The 18,313-nt window shown below is 43.0% G+C and overlaps 1 protein-coding gene across 2 annotated transcripts in view; it reads left to right on the top strand.

The window, feature by feature from the left end:
• The window catches only part of cdh8 (cadherin 8), a 195,648-nt gene that overhangs the window by 71,185 nt on the left and 106,150 nt on the right, over positions 1-18,313 (top strand). The window lies entirely within an intron of this gene.

An 18,313-nucleotide genomic window follows, 5' to 3' on the forward strand; every position in this document is an offset into this window, starting at 1 on the left:
CGGTGAGGTTCAGATGTCATCAAATGTCTTGCTTGCAGCAGCATCTCAGGCACAGACAAACACACTAGAGCGATTGTTACACTAACATTTTAAGGAAATTGGCCTGCAAAAATCAAGGCACTGGAAAAACAAAAGAACTTTGTAATAAAAAAATAGCATAGACAAGTGAGGCAATAGTGTTTTATTGTCGTATGTCTTGAAACGGAACAATGAAATTGTTATTGCTGCAGTACCATAGAAATGTAAATTGTATCCTCTAAACATAATATTCTGCACTTTGTTTTCAGTCCTAAACAAAACAACCAAAGAGATGGTCTGCATTTCAACTAATTGATTCAAAATGCTGACCATTCATTGTCCCCCCACCCACAGATGCTGCCTGACTTGCTGAGTTCCCAGAGTATGTGGAAACAAGGAACTGCAGATGCTGGTTTATACCAAAGATGAATACAAAGTGCTGGAGTAACTCAGCAGGTCAGGCAGCATCCCTGGAGAAAAAAGGATGGTTGATGTATTGTGCCAAGACCCTTCTTCAGTTCCTGCACCATCCAGTCTGCAGAATGGTCCCGTCCCGAAGTGTCACGCAACTTTTTTCTCCAGAAATGCTGCCTGACCCGCTGAGTTACTCAGGCATGTTCTGTCTATTTTTGGGTTCTTCTAGCTGTTTGTTTTTTCTTTACTTCAGGTTCCAGCATCGACAGTCTCTTGTGTATCCAGCTGTAAGACAGTTTGGATTTAGGATGCAATTTTGGTTCTAATTGCTGATTATCAGTATGTCAATATGGCGAGAGGTGCTAAATAGAAAACATTCAAGTGCTAAATGGGTACAATGTTCTTGCAGCAGTTGTTGAGCAACTCATGTTCACCTCCCGAGGCGAGGGCAGATGCTGGTGGCACATGGTAGGATATCTTAGGTCTCCTCCATTGTCAGAGTGAGACAAAACGTAATTGGAGGAACAGCATGTCATATTTCGCTTGGGTAGCTTACAACCCAATGGTATGAATATTGATTTCTCTAACTTCAGGTAGCCCCGGCATTCTTTCTCTCTCTATCCCTTCCAGACCCAAGTCGCACTAGCTTCTCATTATCACTCAACAAACAGCTAACAATGGCCTGTTTCCTTTATCATCATTACATTTTTTGCATATCTTTCATTCATTGTTCTTTATCTATCCACATCACCCTCTGTATCTCTCATTTCCCTAGTCCCTAACCAGTCTGGAAGGGGTCTCGACCTGAAACGTCACCCATTCCTTTTCTCCAGAGATACTGCCTGTCCCGCTGAGTTACTCCAGCGTTTTGTGTATGTCTTTGGCTCGAGGATGAGGTGGGAACATGGTGGGATGGTTCAGGGATGGGGTAGACAAGTGGACAGGTTCTTGGAGATATAAGGAACTACAGATGCTGGAATCTTGATCAAAACCATGCCTTGGTGGAACTCAGCGGGTCAGGCAGCTTTTGTGGAGGATATAGACAGACGACGTTTTGCGTTGGGACCCTTCTTGCAACCCAACGGTATGAACACTGTATTCACCGATTTTTAAGTAGTGTCCCTGCTGCCCCACTCTCTTTCAATTGCCCCCTTATTGTGTAGCCATTTCTCCCACCATCTTGCTCCTTCACCCCACAACCCCCTGGCCCCTCCCCTCCCCTCATTGCCCATTTCCAACTATATCCCACCATCTAGCTTTACACTTTACTTCTCCTCTTCTCTCCTAATCTGGCACCCTTTGATCTCCTTTCCATCTCTAGCCTTTGTCACTTACTCCACCCATCTGCCAATTGACCCCCCCATGCTTCACCTGGATCCACCTGTCACTTGCCAGACGTTGTCCCGCTCCACCTCTCTCTCTTTGCCAGCTTTCTTCCCCCCCCAACAGTACAATCAATCCGAAGTAGGGTCCCGACCTGATACATCATCTATCTATTCACTGTGCAGATGCTGTCTGACCCACTGAGTCTTCCAGCACTATTTTTTTGAGCAACAGCAGTGGCACCATGATAGAGTTGCTGCCTTACAGAGACAGAGACCCAGGTTCGATCCTGATTATGGAGGTACTGTCTGTCTCCCTGTGAACGCGTGGGTTTTCTCCGGGTGCTCCGGTTTCGTCCCACACTCCAAAGACGTACAGGTTTGTAGGTAAATTGGCCTTGGTGAAATTGTAAAAATTGTCCCCAGTGTGTAGGATACTGCTAGTGTATGGGGGTGATCGATCTCTCGGTGAGCTGAAGGACCTGTTTTGATGCAGTATTTCTAAAGTCGAAAGTAAACTTCACTCTGCGTGTTTGCTTTGGGGTGAATGTTGTAAAACTTGCAGTTCTTTACTGATTTACTTACTTGCCAGCATTGCCCTGGATAGAAAGAGATCCACTGGCTGTAAATATTGACCGTACATTTGCTACCCATGCAAAAATCATTCGGGTAATACTTTTTACTCATTTTTAATCTTCCTCTAAAATGATTGCAGACAGATGCTCCAGCCTGTGGATTTTTGTCTTTAAATATTTACTACAATTGCAACCCACAGCTCCTCGGCGAGGACCTCCTGCAGTGTAGGAAGACAACTATTTCAAGCACATATAAAGGGTGGTTACATCTGGTTCTTAATTCCCCTACTGTGGGCAAAAGGTTGTGCATTTATCTGATCTATCTCTTTCTCTTTCATATTTTCTTCATATCTCCTCTCTTTCACCTCTCATTTTATCCTGCTTCATTCCAGCATTGCTGACTGTGCCTGCGTCTACATAGACGCCTACAATTGCCATTCCATCCTAACGCCTACAATTTCCTTCTAATCCTCTCTGCTTCTCACTCCTCCGTTACACCAACCTTTCACACCTATCTTCTCTTCTGCTTTGACGCAGCATCAGTTATTTTGCCTGATAGTGTTACTGGAAAGCACTTTGATGCATTTTGCTCCTTTAATAGCATTAAATAATGTCTGATCTTTATTTACCTTATCTTTCTATCTCTCTTTCTTTCTCATTCTTCTTCTCACACTAATTACCCAATTTTCACTCCCTCTGGCCCTCCGCTCCATTTGTCTTTCTCTTCCTTCATTTCTGTCTCTTCACTTTTCTTTGTTTCTGCCTCTCTCAACGTGTATTTCTCTGACTCGTTCTTAATTTCTCTCTTTTTCTAGCCTTCGGTTTCTCTGCAGCTCTCCTCACTATTTCTGTCCCTGTCTTTTACACTTTCTATGTCTTTCTCTCTAATTCTCCCTTTATCCCAAAAATGTACATATTTCGCATTCTCTCTCTCTCTGCCTCAATTTCTCTGCTTCGCTGTGTATCTATTTCTCTGCCTGTCACTCTCAACGTTTCTTCCTCTTTCAAACCCTCCATCTCTCTCTGTCTCTCCATTTGTCAACCTCTTAATCTCTTTATCAATGTCATATTCTCTCTCTCTCTCTCTCTCTCTCTCTCTCTCTCTCTCTCTCTCCTTTTTCTCTCTCTCTCTCTCCTTTTTCTCTCTCTCTGTCTTTCTCTCGCGATCTCTCTCTCTCTCTGTATCTCTCTCCCTGTCTCTCTCCCTCCCCCTCTCTGTCCCTCTCTCTCTCCTTACATCTCTCTCCACCTCTCTCACTCTCTCTCTCTCTCTCTTCAGCACAGGCCTGTTGTACTGAACGCAGTGCCAATTAAAATGGCCCAGGGCTTGTTGCAATTGCTTCATCGCATGAGCACTATTGTGCATTTAATGTATGATGCACGGCACCCAAAATCACAGAGGAAATCAAGAGCAGTGAGAACATGAAGGAGGATGATTAGGACAGATTCTCCAGTAAGGGTTGCCTACAACAACACATTCTCTGTGACTTTTATGTGAATGGTGTATGTGAACAATTTAAAATCATTAAACGGTCAATATTTAATTAAGTTTCTAACCTTGTATTGGATGCATCGTACGCAGTAAGACATTGAAGGTTCCTGAGTGCTCAACGCACAATGCCCAGGCTGCTGCCTATGCTGATGAAAAGGCCAAACTTCCTTGTAAAGCATCTTGCCTTCTATTTTCACAAGGCCTGGCTTGACATGGAGAAAGCTGCCAGTTCCAAAGAGACGCTGAATACATTGTGATTCTTAGCTGAGATTATCGTGAGCACAGTCCATTCGATTGGTGGCTAAATTGATCAATGCTGACAACAAGATAGGGGTAGCTCTAGGGGATAATCCGGCCAGTTTTAAAGCATGCCACACTCCTCCATATTATTTTCCTCCCAATTGTTAAAGTATTTATTTTATTGCTGAAGTGTGCATTTGTCTGTGTTCCCACCATCACAATCTTTCTGTCCTTCATGTCTATTCTGTGTGTAGTTTAGTTTAGCTATAGGGGGAGGTTGAGATACAGCATGTGATCAAGCCCTTCATTCCATCAAGTCTACGATGACCATCGCTCACCCATTCACTTTAATTCTATGTTATCCGGTATTTGCATTCACTCCCAACACACAAGGGACAATATTCAGAGGACCAATTAACCTACAAACCCGCACGTCTTTGGGATGTGGGAGGAAACCAGATTACCCGGAGGAAACCCATGGTCGCAGGGAGTGTGTGCAAACTCTTGCACAGGCAGCACCTAAGGTCGGGGTTGAACCTGGGTCTCTGAATGTTTGAAACTGCCTCATTCTCCATTTTCATATAGTCATAGTCTTATAGCGTGGAAACATGTCCTTCGTCCCAACTTGCCCACACCAGCCAAAATCTACACCAGTCTGACCTGCCTGCATTTGGCCCATATCCCTCTAAACTTGTCCTATACATTTACCTCTCTAAATATTTTTTAAACGTTGCGATAGTGCCTGCCTCAACTACCTCCATCGGCAGCTCGTTCCATACATCTACCACATTTTGCGTGAAAAAGTTATCCCTCAAGTTCCTTTAAAATCTTTCCCCCCTCACCTTAAACTCTCCTCTGGTTCTCAATTATCCCACTCTGAGCAAGAGACAGTGCATGCACCCGATCTAATCCTCTCATGATTTTGTACAAATATATAGATCACCCCAAATCCTCCTGTGCTCTGAGGAATAGACTCCTAGTCTGCTCAACCTCTCCCTGTAGCTCAGGTCCTTGAGTCCTGGCAACATCCTAATAAATCTTCTCAGTACTCTTTCCAGGTTGACAACATCTGTCCGATAACATGGTGCCCAAAACTGAACACAATGCTTTAAAAAGCAGCCTCACCAATGTCTTATCCAACTGTGCAACATGACCTCCCAACTTCTATACTCAACGCTCTGTCTGATGAAGGCTAGTGGGCCAAAAGCCTTTTTGCCCAGCCTATCTACCTGTGATGACACTTTCAATGAACTGTGTGCATGTACTCCTAGATACCTTTGTTCTGCAACACTCCCCAGAGCCCTACCATTCTTTATTGAATCTCTCTATTGAACTATCTCTCTTTGAATACCATGGGATCTAACCTTCCAGAGCAGCCTACCATGTGGAACCTTGTCAATTCCAAATGCCTTATTAAAATCCATGTATACAACATTAGCGACTCTGCCTTCATCGACCTTTTTGATCGCATCCTCAGAAAAATCAAATTCCTGAATTCTTATCCACATATTTTTTTCCTTTGGCCTTAATGATTCAAATGGAGTCCTTGAAGCTTTAACCATCCCACCACTATGTTCTAATATGTATCACGCCCTCACAAGACCCTCCATCTTAAACCTTTCATCCCTTTGTTCAAATCTCTCTATTGTCTTGCACTTTGTATCTCTGTAATCTCCATCTGCCCCAGTGCCTTCCAAGTTACAGGGCGGCACAGTGCACAGCAGTAGTATTACAGCACCAGAGACCTGTATTTGATCCTGACTACAGGTGCTGTCTGCGCAGAGTTTGCACATTCTCTCTGTGGCTGTGTGGGGTTTATCTGGCTGTTCTGGTTTCCTCCCACACTCCAAAGACATGGAGGTTTGTTTGTATTCTGTAAAATGTTATCTGGTTGAATGCAAAACAAACCATTTCACAGTACCTAGGTATATGTGACAATAAAGCGTCATTGAATTATCTTACTAATTCCAGAAATTAATTACCTTTACCATTGATGGCTGTGACTTCTATTATCAAATTCCCATATTCTGGAATTCCTTCCCAAAATGTATTTTCCTCTCTGCCTCTCTCTCTCCTGTTTTAAGTTGAAGTTAATCATCATTTAATCATCATTCCAAATGTTATTTTATTTAGGTCAACATCATTATTTTTGTTGGATACCACACCTTTGATGCACCTCAACATGTGATATACAAATTAAAATTGTTTGAAATTTAAAATTGAATGAGCTGACATAATTGAGCCTGTGATTGGAAACAATTAGATTTAATTGTTTAGAAACTATTAAATAAAAGCAATTTGCACAAAAATGCAAATAGAGTTATAAAGCCCAGAAACAGGTCCTTTGGTCCAACTCATCCGCATTAACTAAAATGCCCCTTTAAGTGCGTAGGAGGAACTGGAGATGCTTTTGACTGAAGATAGACACAAAATGCTGGAGTAACTCAGCGGGCCAGGCAGCATTTCTGGAGAAAAGAAATAGGTGACGTTTCGGGTTAAGACCCTTCTTCAGTGTGAGGAAGGATCTTGACCTGAAACGTCACCAGTTCCTTTTCTCCAGAGATGCTGCCGTTGAGTTACTCCAGCAATTTGTGTCTATGCCTCTCTAAGTCCCATTTACCCGCATTTGTAGCTGCCTCAACCATTTCCTCAGACAGCTCCTTCCATATACCTCCCACCTTCTGTGTGAGAAATTTGCCCTTCAGGTTTTGAGTAAATCTTTCCCCTCGCCATAAAGCAGTGCCTCTGGTGCTTGATTCTCCAAATTGGATTAATGCAAAGTAATATATTTTGAAAGTAATACATGTAACTAATGTATGCTAACTAAAAAATATTCAAGGAAAAATATTCAGATCCTGGTTTACAAAAGACGGCACAAAGTGCTGGAGCAGCTCAGTGGTCCAGGCAGCATCTCAGGAGAACATTGACAGGCGACGTCTTGGATCAGGTCCCTTCTTCACACTGATGACCATCTTCAGACTAAATACATTGGTATTATTTACAACCATGGCTCTCAATTTCTAAGTAAACCTTCCTCTCTCACTATTAAGCCATGTCCTCTGGTTCTTCATTCTCCAGCATGGATGGAAGTGGCACAGTGGCGCAGCGGTAGAGTAGCTACCTTACAATGCCAGAGACCCAGGTTCGATCCTGACTACGGGTGCTGTCAGTTCGAGGTTTGTACGTTCTCACCCTAACCGCGAGAGATTTCTCCAGGTGCTCTGGTTTTCTCCCACAATCCAGAGACGTACAGATTTGTAGACTAATTGGCTTAGGTAAAATTGTAAAATTATCCCTCATGTGTAGAATAGTGCAATTTTACGCGGTGATCACTGGTTGGTGCAGATTTGGTGGGCCGGAGTGTTTCTGTGCTGTATCTCTAAGCAAAAAATTAAACAAATAAAGTTCTAAGCAACAATTGAGTGAAAGTTCAAATGGATGGAGATACCGGAGATGTGTCAACAATGGCTGGCATACAACTAAGGAACCAAATACTAACTGCCTAGTCCCTCATCCCAGTGTATCAGCGACCTTTCATAGACTCAGTGAACCCTCAGCTAACCTCCAGCACTTTCTGTTTCCTTGATGCAGTAGGCAAAGGCTAGAAAGCTTGCATGTGGACTGCTGCTAATGAACAATGTTCTATGGAACCACCAGGGAACATTTAGCACTCTCTGGATGGTAGTTAAAGAGAGGAATATCATTCTAGTGGTTCTCCTTGAATACTCGGACCAGCACAGTGGTGCCGTGGTAGTGTTGCTGCCTTACAGCTCTTGAGACTCAGGTTCGATCCTGTTGTCTGTAGGAAGTTTGTATGTTTTCCCTGTGACCGTGGGTTTTCTCTTGGTGCTCCGGTTTCACCCACACTACAAAGACGCACAGGTTTTTAGGTTAACTGGCTTTGGTAAAATTGTAAAATTGACCATAGTGTGTAGGATAGTGCTGGTGCATACGGTGATGAATGATTGGCACTGACTCGGTTGGCTGAAGGGCCTGTATCCATGCAGTATTTCTAAAGTCTAAAGTAAACTTCATGCTGGGTGTTTGCTTTGGGGTTGACTGTGTAAAACTTTGTAAAAGCAGTTCTTTACTGATTTAGTTATCTGCACAGTCCTGCCAGCATTGCCCTGGACAGAAATAGATCCACTGGCTGTAAATATTTACTGTAATTTTGCAACACATGTACCAATCACTATCCTTATGTGTTATATAGTGCTCGTGTGTGGGGATCACTAGTCGGCATGGACTAAGTTGGCCAAAGGGTCTGTTTCTGTGCTGTATCTCCTAACTAAACTAAACTAATAAACGACCATTCTTGACTACTGACCAGTGACTTTGAGTATACCAGCAGTTCTAAGGAATCAAGGCTAAGTTAAGGATAGGGCTGGTAGATCACAGGATGGAATTTATTTTAGGTTCTAAGACCATTAGACATTGGAGCAGAATTAGGCCATTCAGCCTTTTGAGTCTACTTCGCCATTCAATCATGGCTGACCTATTTTTTCCTCTCAACCCCAAAACTGATGGGAGAGGGGAGAAGAGGAAGTGAACGGAGTGAGTGGTCCTTGATCTTGCTGAGGCAGCATGAAGTGTAGATGGAATCAATGGAAGGGAGGTTGCCTGATAACAGCTGGGAAGAAACTGTCCCTGATTCTGGAGGTACGTGGTATTAGGAGGCATTAGGAGGTTGGATCCTAAATGCCGACAGAAATGTCCTGGGTCATAGAGTTATAGAGTCATACGATGTGGAAATGACCCTTCAGCGCAACTTGCCCACACCGACCAATATGTCCCATCTACACTAGTCCCACCTGTCTGCATTTGGTCCTAATCACTCTAAACCTGCCCTATCCGTGTACCAGCCTAAATAGTAACTGGAGTAACTGGGGTAACATTGATCAAAGATTGGGAATGGTTCCAGTAGACAGCCAACCACCACATTCTTGCAGGCCATTAGGAAGGGAAACAAATGCCGTCCTGGCCACCAATGCCCACACATGTCATGACTGAATTAAAACAAAACCCTTTCTAAACTGATAATGTTGGGGGATCTGGAGTCAGGGTAGGTCAACTGATTATTAATGCCAAGACATCACCATCTGTACATGCACAATCCCAGTGAGACCTACAGATTAGTAATCAGGAAGAGCTACTGTGGGCAGTTCTGTTCCGCGGACCTGCATAAGATCAGTTAACTCAGCATAAACACAGGATTGAACCTGTGACCTTCTTTTCTTTATGGCTTAGCTGCTGACTTGATTAACTTGCTAAACCATAGGCATCGACAGACATCTGCAACTTTTAAAAATGGAACTCTCACTTCATGCAGTCATTAGTTCTTGATTTTACCTCAACTCTTTGCTGTTGGCTTGTGGCAGGGAGCTGTTTAACCCTATGTTGGAGTAATTTACTGGAATGTCAGAACATAGAACATGAGACATGGAACAGTACAGCACAAGAAAGGGTCCCTTGGCCCACAATGTGTGTGCCAACTACAAGAACCAGGGGCCACAGTTTAAGTATATGCGGTAAGCCATTTAGAACGGAGATGAGGAAACACTTTTTCACACAGTGAGTTGTGAGTCTGTTGAATTCTCTGCGGATGGTGGAGGCCGGTTCTCCGCATACTTTCCCAATAGAGGGCTAGATAGGGCTCTTAAAGATAGTGGAGTCAGGGGATATGGGGAGCAGGCAGGAACAGGGTACTGATTGTGGATGATAAGCCATGATCATATTGAATGGCAGTGCTGGCTTGAAGGGCCAAAGGGCCTACTCCTGCACCTATTGTCTATTGTCTAAATATGATGCCAATTTGAATCAATCTTATCTGCCTGTTACATGATCCATATCCCTCTATTCCCTACACTCCCACGTGTCTATCTAAAAGCCTCTTAAATGACGTTATTGATTCTGCCTTCAAAACCACCACTGGCATTGCGTTCAGGCACCCACCACTCTTTGTGTCAAAAACTTGCCCCCACGCATCTCCATTAAGCTTTTCCTCTCTCACCTTATAGCTGTGCCCTCTAATGTTGGACATTTCCATCCTGGGAGAAAGGGTCTGACCGTCTACCCTATCCATGCCTCTCATAATTTTAGAAACTTCTATCAAGTCTCTCCTCAACCTCTGACATTCCAGGGAAAACATTAAAAGTCTATCCGACCTCTCCCTCTACCCGAAACCCTCTAATTCAGGCAGCATTGTGGTAAACCACCTCCCCACCTAAAGATATTGTTTATGAAACAGTAATTAGGAAAGTTTAATCTGAGGAAAGACAAGAAGGACATGATCTGAGGAAGGACAAGAAGGATGTGGAGGCTTTGGAGAGGGTGCAGAAAGCATTTTGACTTAATTGCACACATATTGGAAATTAGGCGTGAAGCATTAAAAAATGCTAGTGGTTTGGGCAGCATCTGGAGAGGGAAATGGACAGATGTCGTTTCGGCTCAGGATCTTTCTTCACATTCCATTCACAGATGCTGCCTTACCTGCTAAGTTCCTCCAGCACTTGTGGTTTACTCAAGGTGCCAGAAACCACAGTTTAGTTTTAGTTTTAAGTATTTGGCAATGTCCTCAATGGGGTGGAGGTGGTTGAACACTAGTTTTCTGTGTGATGATTGGTGGAAAGACACATCATGGAAACAGGCCCTTCAGTCCACTGAGTCCACACCAACCATCTATCACCCTTTCACATTAGTTTTATGTTATCTCAATTTCGCATCTACTCCCAATGCACTAGGAGTAATTTCCAGAGGCCAATTAGGGGTGGTACAGATATTAATAGTAAGCACAAGGTAGTGATTGTGGGAGATTTCAATTTTCCACACATAGACTGGGAAACACATTCTGTAAATGGGCTGGATGGATTGGAGTTTGTAAAATGTGTGCAGGATAGTTTTTTGCAGCAATACATAGACGTACCTACTAGAGCAGGGGCAGGGCTGGACCTCCTGTTAGGAAATGAGATGGGTCAGGTGGCAGAGGTATGCGTTGGGGAACAGTTCAAGTCCAGTGATCACAGTACCATTAGTTTCAATATAATTATGGAGAGGATCAGAAATGGACCTAGGGTTGAGATTTTTGATTGGAGAAAGCCTAACTTTGAGGAGATGCGAAAGGACTTAAAAGGAGGGAATTGGGACATTTTGTTTTATGGGAAAGATATGGAAGAGAAATGGAGGACATTTAAAAGTGCAATTTTAAGAGTACAGAATCTTTATGTCCCTGTTCGGTTGAAAGGAAATAGTAAAAATTGGAAAGAGCCATGGTTTTCAAGGGAAATTGGACATGGTTTGGAAAAAGAGAGAAATCTACAATAATTATAGGCAGCATGGAGTAAATGAGGTGCTTGAGGAGTATAAAGAATGTAAAAAGAATCTTAAGAAAGAAATTAGAAATGCTAAAAGAAGATATGAGGTTGCTTTGGCAAGTAAGGTGAAAGTAAATCCAAAGGGTTCTACAGCTATATTAATAGCGAAAGGATAACGAGGGATAAAATTGGTCCATTAGAGAGTCAGAGTGGACAGCTATCTGCAGAGCCAAAAGAGATGGGGGAGATATTGAACAATTTATTTTCTTCGGTATTCACCAAGGAGAAGGATATTGAATTATGTGAGGTGAGAGAAACAAGTAAACAAGTAGAGTAGCTATGGAAACTATGAGATTCAAAGAAGAGTAAGTACTGACACTTTTGAGAAATATAAAAGTGGATAAGTCTCCAGGTCCGGACAGGATATTCCCTAGGACATTGAGGGAAGTTAGTGTGGAAATAGCAGGGGCTATGACAGAAATATTTCAAATGTCATTAAAAACGGGAATAGTGCCGGAGGATTGGCGTACTGCGCAGGTTGTTCCATTGTTTAAAAAGAGTTCTAAGAGTAAACCTAGCAATTATAGACCTGTTAGTTTGACGTCAGTGGTGGGCAAATTAATGGAAAGGATACTTAGAGATAATATATATATAAGCATCTGGATAAACACGGTCTGATTAGGAACAGTCAACATGGATTTGTGCCTGGAAGGTCATGTTTGACTAATCTTCTTGAATTTTTTGAAGAGGTTACTCTGGAAATTGATGAGGGTAAAGCAGTGGATGTTGTATATATGGACTTCAGTAATGCCTTTGACAAGGTTCCTCATGGAAGGTTGGTTAAGAAGGTTTCAATTGTTGGGTATTAATGGTGGAGTAGCAAGATGGATTCAACAGTGGCTGAATGGGAAATGCCAGAGATTAATGGTGGATGGCTGTTTGTCAGGTTGGAGGCCAGTGACTAGTGGGGTGCCACAGGGATCTGTGTTGGGTCCACTGTTGTTTGTCATGTACATCAATGGTCTGGATGATGGTGTGGTAAATTGGATAAGTAAGTATGCAGATGATACTAAGATAGGTGGGGTTGCGGGTAATGAAGTAGAGTTTCAAAGTCTACAGAGAGATTTATGCCATTTGGAAGAGTGGGCTGAAATATGGCAAATGGAGTTTAATGCTGATAAGTGTGAGGTGCATATCAAAATAGGACGTACATGGTAAATGGTAGGGAATTGAAGAATGCAGTTGAACAGAGGGATCTGGGAATAACTGTGCACAGTTCCTTGAAGGTGGAATCTCATGTAGATAGGGTGGTAAGGAAAGCTTTTGGTGTGCTGGCCTTTATATATCAGAGCACTGAGTATAGAAGTTGGGATGTAATGTTAAAATTGTACAAGGCATTGGTGAGGCCAATTCTGGAGTATGGTGTACAATTTTGGTCGCCTAATTATAAGAAGGATGTCAACAAAATAGAGAGAGTACAGAGGAGATTTACTAGAATGTTGCCTGGGTTTCAGCAACTAAGTTACAGAGAAAGGTTGAATAAGTTAGGTCTTTATTCTTTGGAGCGCAGAAGGTTAAGGGGGGACTTGATAGAGGTCTTTAAAATGATGAGAGGGATAGACAGAGTTGACGTAGATAAGCTTTTCCCACTGACAGTAGGGAAGATTCAAACAAGAGGACATGACTTGAGAATTAAGGGTCAGAAGTTTAGGGGTAACATGAGGGGGAACTTCTTTACTCAGAGAGTGGTGGCTGTGTGGAATGAGCTTCCAGTGAAGGTGGTGGAGGCAGGTTCGATTTTATCATTTAAAAATGAATTGGATAGTTATATGGATGGGAAAGGAATGGAGGGTTATGGCCTGTTTCTGTGCTGTAATTGTTACATGGTTATATAGTGGTACAATCTGAGAGGTTTGTAGGTTATTTGGCTTTGGTAAAATTGTAAATTGTAAATTGTCCCTAGTGTGTCGGATAGTGCTAGTGTATGGGGTTGGCGCGGACTCTTAGGACGAAGGGCCTGTTTCTGCTCTGTACATCTGAAGTCTAAAGTAAATTAACCTACGTTTTGGGTATTTTTAAAACCTGTTTTGAAATTGTGTCTCCAAATTGGAAGGCAATCCTGGTGCACCATTATCTTTAGATAGTGGACATTAACTAGGCTATCTACTGCCCAGGAAAAAGCTTATCTTCTTCTGTATATAATATCGTTCCGGTCCTTCTCTGAGTGTTGGTGGTTGACATAACATAAGACGTGTGAGCAGAATTAGGCCTTTCATCTCCTGAACCATTCAACAAGATCATGGCTGATCATCTACTGCGACAACATTTCCTCGCACTATCCCAGTATGCATTAATTGCTCCAATATCCAGAAATCTATCAACCTCTGCTTGAATGCAATCGATAACTGTGTCTCCACAGGCTTCATGATAGTGATATTGATATTCATTCTTTTAACTGTGGAGATTATTCTGCTCCAGCCTTTAGACTTTGGAGTGTAGAGATTCAGTGCTGCTACAGGCCATTCAGCCCACCTGGTTCCCTCCAATCAGAGATCACCCTGTACACTTGTACAATCCAACACACTAGGGACCATTTACATCTTTGTTTACCGAGGCCAATTCATCTATAAACCTGTAAGTTTTTGGAGCATGGGAGGAAACTGGAGCATCTTGAGAAAACCCACGTACAGTCAGCGCTTGTAGTCAAAATCAAAAACGGGTCTCTGGCGCTGTAAGGCAGGAACTCCACCGTTGCCCCACCGCACCTTCCAATTTGGTTTGAGATACAGCGTGGAATCAGGCCCTGCAGCCCACCAGTGTTGCTCATCGATTTCCCATTCACACTAGTTAGAAACATAGAAACATAGAAATTAGGTGCAGGAGTAGGCCATTCGGCCCTTCGAGCCAGCACCGCCATTTAATATGATCATGGCTGATCATCCAACTCAGTATCCCGTACCTGCCTTCTCTCCATACCCTCTGATCCCCTTGGCCACAAGGGCCACATCTAACTCCCTCTTAAATATAGCCAATGAACTGGCCTCAACTACCCTCTGTGGCAGAGAGTTCCAGAGATTCACCACTCTCTGTGTGAAAAAAGTTCTCCTCATCTCGGTTTTAAAGGATTTCCCCCTTATCCTTAAGCTGTGACCCCTTGTCCTGGACTTCCCCAACATCGGGAACAATCTTCCTGCATCTAGCCTGTCCAACCCCTTAAGAATTTTGTAAGTTTCTATAAGATCCCCTCTCATTCTCCTAAATTCTAGAGAGTATAAACCAAGTCTATCCAGTCTTTCTTCATAAGACAGTCCTGACATCCCAGGAATCAGTCTGGTGAACCTTCTCTGCACTCCCTCTATGGCAATAATGTCCTTCCTCAGATTTGGAGACCAAAACTGCACGCAATACTCCAGGTGTGGTCTCACCAAGACCCTGTACAACTGCAGTAGAACCTCCCTGCTCCTATACTCAAATCCTCTTGCTATGAAAGCCAACATACCATTCGCTTTCTTTACTGCCTGCTGCACCTGCATGCCTACCTTCAATGACTGGTGTACCATGACACCCAGGTCTCGCTGCATCTCCCCCTTTCCCAATCGGCCACCGTTTAGATAATAATCTGCTTTCCCGTTTTTGCCACCAAAATGGATAACCTCACATTTATCCACATTAAACTGCATCTGCCAAACATTTGCCCCCTCACCCCAGCCTATCCAAGTCACCTTGCAGTCTCCTAGCATCCTCCTCACACCTAACACTGCCCCCCAGCTTAGTGTCTATTATATACTATAGACACTATAGCAAATAGGTCTATGTTATACTACTTTCGCATCCACTCTACACACTCTGGGGAAATTTACAAAGGCCCAATTAACCCACAAGCTTACACGCCTTTGGGAGGAAACCGGAGCACCCAGAGGAAACCCACATGGTCACAGGGAGAGCATGCAAACTCCACACAGGCAGCACTTGAGGTTGGGATTGAATCTGGGTCTCTGGTGCTATAAAGCAGCACAAGGCACAAGGTAATACCTGTGCAATACTGATCCAGGCTTTGAGCTATAAATGAGTGTCTTGTCGATGCTGGGATATAAGATTTGCTGCTGCTTTTTGTGGGGGTTTTCTTATTATCCCAAGGCAAGGCCATGAGTGGGTAAGGTTTACACTCTGTCTGAGGAAATTAATTTCACTTTGGCAATACACAAAGTAATATCTGACTTTAGATTGGTATTGCCATTAATGGGAATGTTTTTGTTCATTTGAGTTGCAAGTGAAATTATCCGTTGTCAGAATGTTCCTATTAAGCTGAACCCATTGTGCTGCCTTTATGACACTGAAATTTAATTAGCACCTAAGGACCATTTCCCCAATGAAGCAATGTCCCTTTGCACCTCACACTCATTAAGTGTCATCTGCTGTATTCAGGTCACAAAACATCAGTGCAACTATTTCCCTTCACCCTATCATGCTCCCAAAGGGCAGAGTTAAAGTTATATTAACAATGGTGCATGCACATTCATTGGCTAATTTCACTTTCCCTGCCTCGTCTTTGCTTCTTATTACTGAGGTGCCGTGATTGGGTTTAATTTAGAGATACAGCATGAAAACTGGCCCTTTGGCCCACCGAGACCATGCTGACCATCGATCACCCGTTCACACTATTTCCATGTTACCCCACTTTCTCATCCACTCCCTACGCACTGGGACCAATTTTACAGGGGACAATTAATCTACAAACCTGCACATGTATAGGAGGTGGAAGGAAAATGTAGCACCCAGCGTAAACCCAGGGAGAACGTGTAAACTCCACACAGACAGCACCTGAGGTCAGCATCGAACCCTGGACTCAAATGCTGTGAGGCAGCAGCTCTACCAGCTGTGCTGCTCTGTCACCCAGTATTAAGAGTCAAGAGTATTGAACTATAATCTTATGCTTGTGTTGGTGTGTGCGAGATGATTTCCTTATACCTTGGTGTGTTGCCGTCAATACATAATGCACAAGAACATGCAGTATCTGAAAGGAAATGAACCCTTACATTGACTGATGGAGATCTTCTCTGATGTCAGGTCAGCAACTGAACAGAAGCTGTGCCCTGTCGTAAAATAAATTAAATTCTGCAGATCTGTTTGACAAATACCAGCTGGAATTTGAAATCCCAATGATAGATAAGAGGAAGGAACAATCAGATGACTTATTACAAAAAGACATGCAGACAATGCAGCTAAAATCTTCAAGTCGACTCAGCATGAGGGCATTGGGGGTGTGTTATGCCAACTTTCAAATTCCTTCCAGGAGATCGCAAGGCACTTTGCAGCCTAGGGTGTCCTGTAGAAATATTGTGGCTGTTGTAGTTATGGCTCATAAACAGCCAATTTGCACACAGCAAGCTCAAATACACAATAAGGCAAACTCCCCGATATTGACTGAAGAAATAATATTGACCAGAGTGGTTTAGTTTCAAGATACAGCATAGAAACAGGCCCACTGAGTCCACACTGGCCAATGATCAATCCAACACCTAAGGACTATTTTACAGAAGGCAATTAACCCGCAAACCTGTACGTCTTTACAGTGTGGGACAAAACCGGAGCACCTGGACAAAACCCACGTAGTCATAGTGAGAACATACAAACTCCGTATAGACAGCAGCCGTAGTCACGATCGAACCCAGGATTCTGGCACTGTAAAGGAAGCAACTCTACAACTGTGCCACCATACCACCCAAAAATGAATGGTCCTTTCACAGTTTATTTTTACATCTGCGGATTTTGGGAAACTATTTAGTTCAAGGGTGAATGAGAGAGGTGAACACACTCTGATAGAGCAATAATGTTGACATCCACTGAAGGATTAAACAAAAACAGCTGGTAACACAAAAGTGAGGGGAAAAAAACACACACTACGTACCATGGTATGATCTTCATTGACTGGGTTATGAAAAAAATTAACTAATATTTATTTAGTAAATTTTAATGACCACAGTGTGTCTCAATGCACTGAACAGCAATTATTTACTTTTGAAGTGAAGTAACTGTAATTTACAAATTACGACAGCAATATCATTAATAGCTTGTAGTAACAATAAACTGAAAATGCTGGTTTATTCCAAAGATAAACACAAAGTGCTGGAGTAACTCAACGGGTCAGGCAGCATCTGTGGAGAAAAAAGATGTGTGATGTTTCGGGTTGAGACCCTTCTTCAGACTGAAAGTAGGGGTGGTTGGGTGGGGTAGGGTGTAGAGCTGGAGGTGAGAAACGACCAGGAACAATCCCAGTCAGAACCAGCTCTGAATGGTGTCTTCCCAGCTACCATGAACATTGCACAACACTACCATAGACACATAAAAACATAGAAAATAGGTGCAGGAGTAGGCCATTTGGCCCTTCGAACCTGCACCGCCATTCGATATGATCATGGCTGATCATCGAACTCAGTATCCCATCCCTGCCTTCTCTCCATACCCCCTGATCCCTTTAGCCACAAGGGCCACATCTAACTCCCTCTTAAATATAGCCAATGAACTGGCCTCAACTACCTTCTGGGGCAGGGAATTCCAGAGATTCGCCACTCTCTGTGTAGAAAATGATTTTCTCATCTCGGTCCTAAAAGACTTCCCTCTAATCCTTAAACTGTGACCCCTAGTTCTGGACTTCCCCAACATCGGGAATAATCTTCCTGCATCTAGCCTATCCAACCCCTTAAGAATTTTGTAAGTTTCTATAAAATCCCCCTTAATCTTCTAAATTCTAATGTGTGATATGAACCCTCTAATATGAACCACTATGGGGTGCATGTTGGTTGTATTGTGGGCTTTGATGTTATTTTTTCCACATATTATGGTTAATTTATTGCATTTTTTATTGTTATATGTATCTGTGTGTTATGCTGCTGCAAGTGATAATCTGATTGTCATAATATGACATTTAATTACTCCAGACAC

Source organism: Leucoraja erinacea, chromosome 17 (genome assembly GCF_028641065.1).
Source record: "Leucoraja erinacea ecotype New England chromosome 17, Leri_hhj_1, whole genome shotgun sequence".
NCBI classification, from domain to species: Eukaryota; Metazoa; Chordata; class Chondrichthyes; order Rajiformes; family Rajidae; genus Leucoraja; species Leucoraja erinaceus.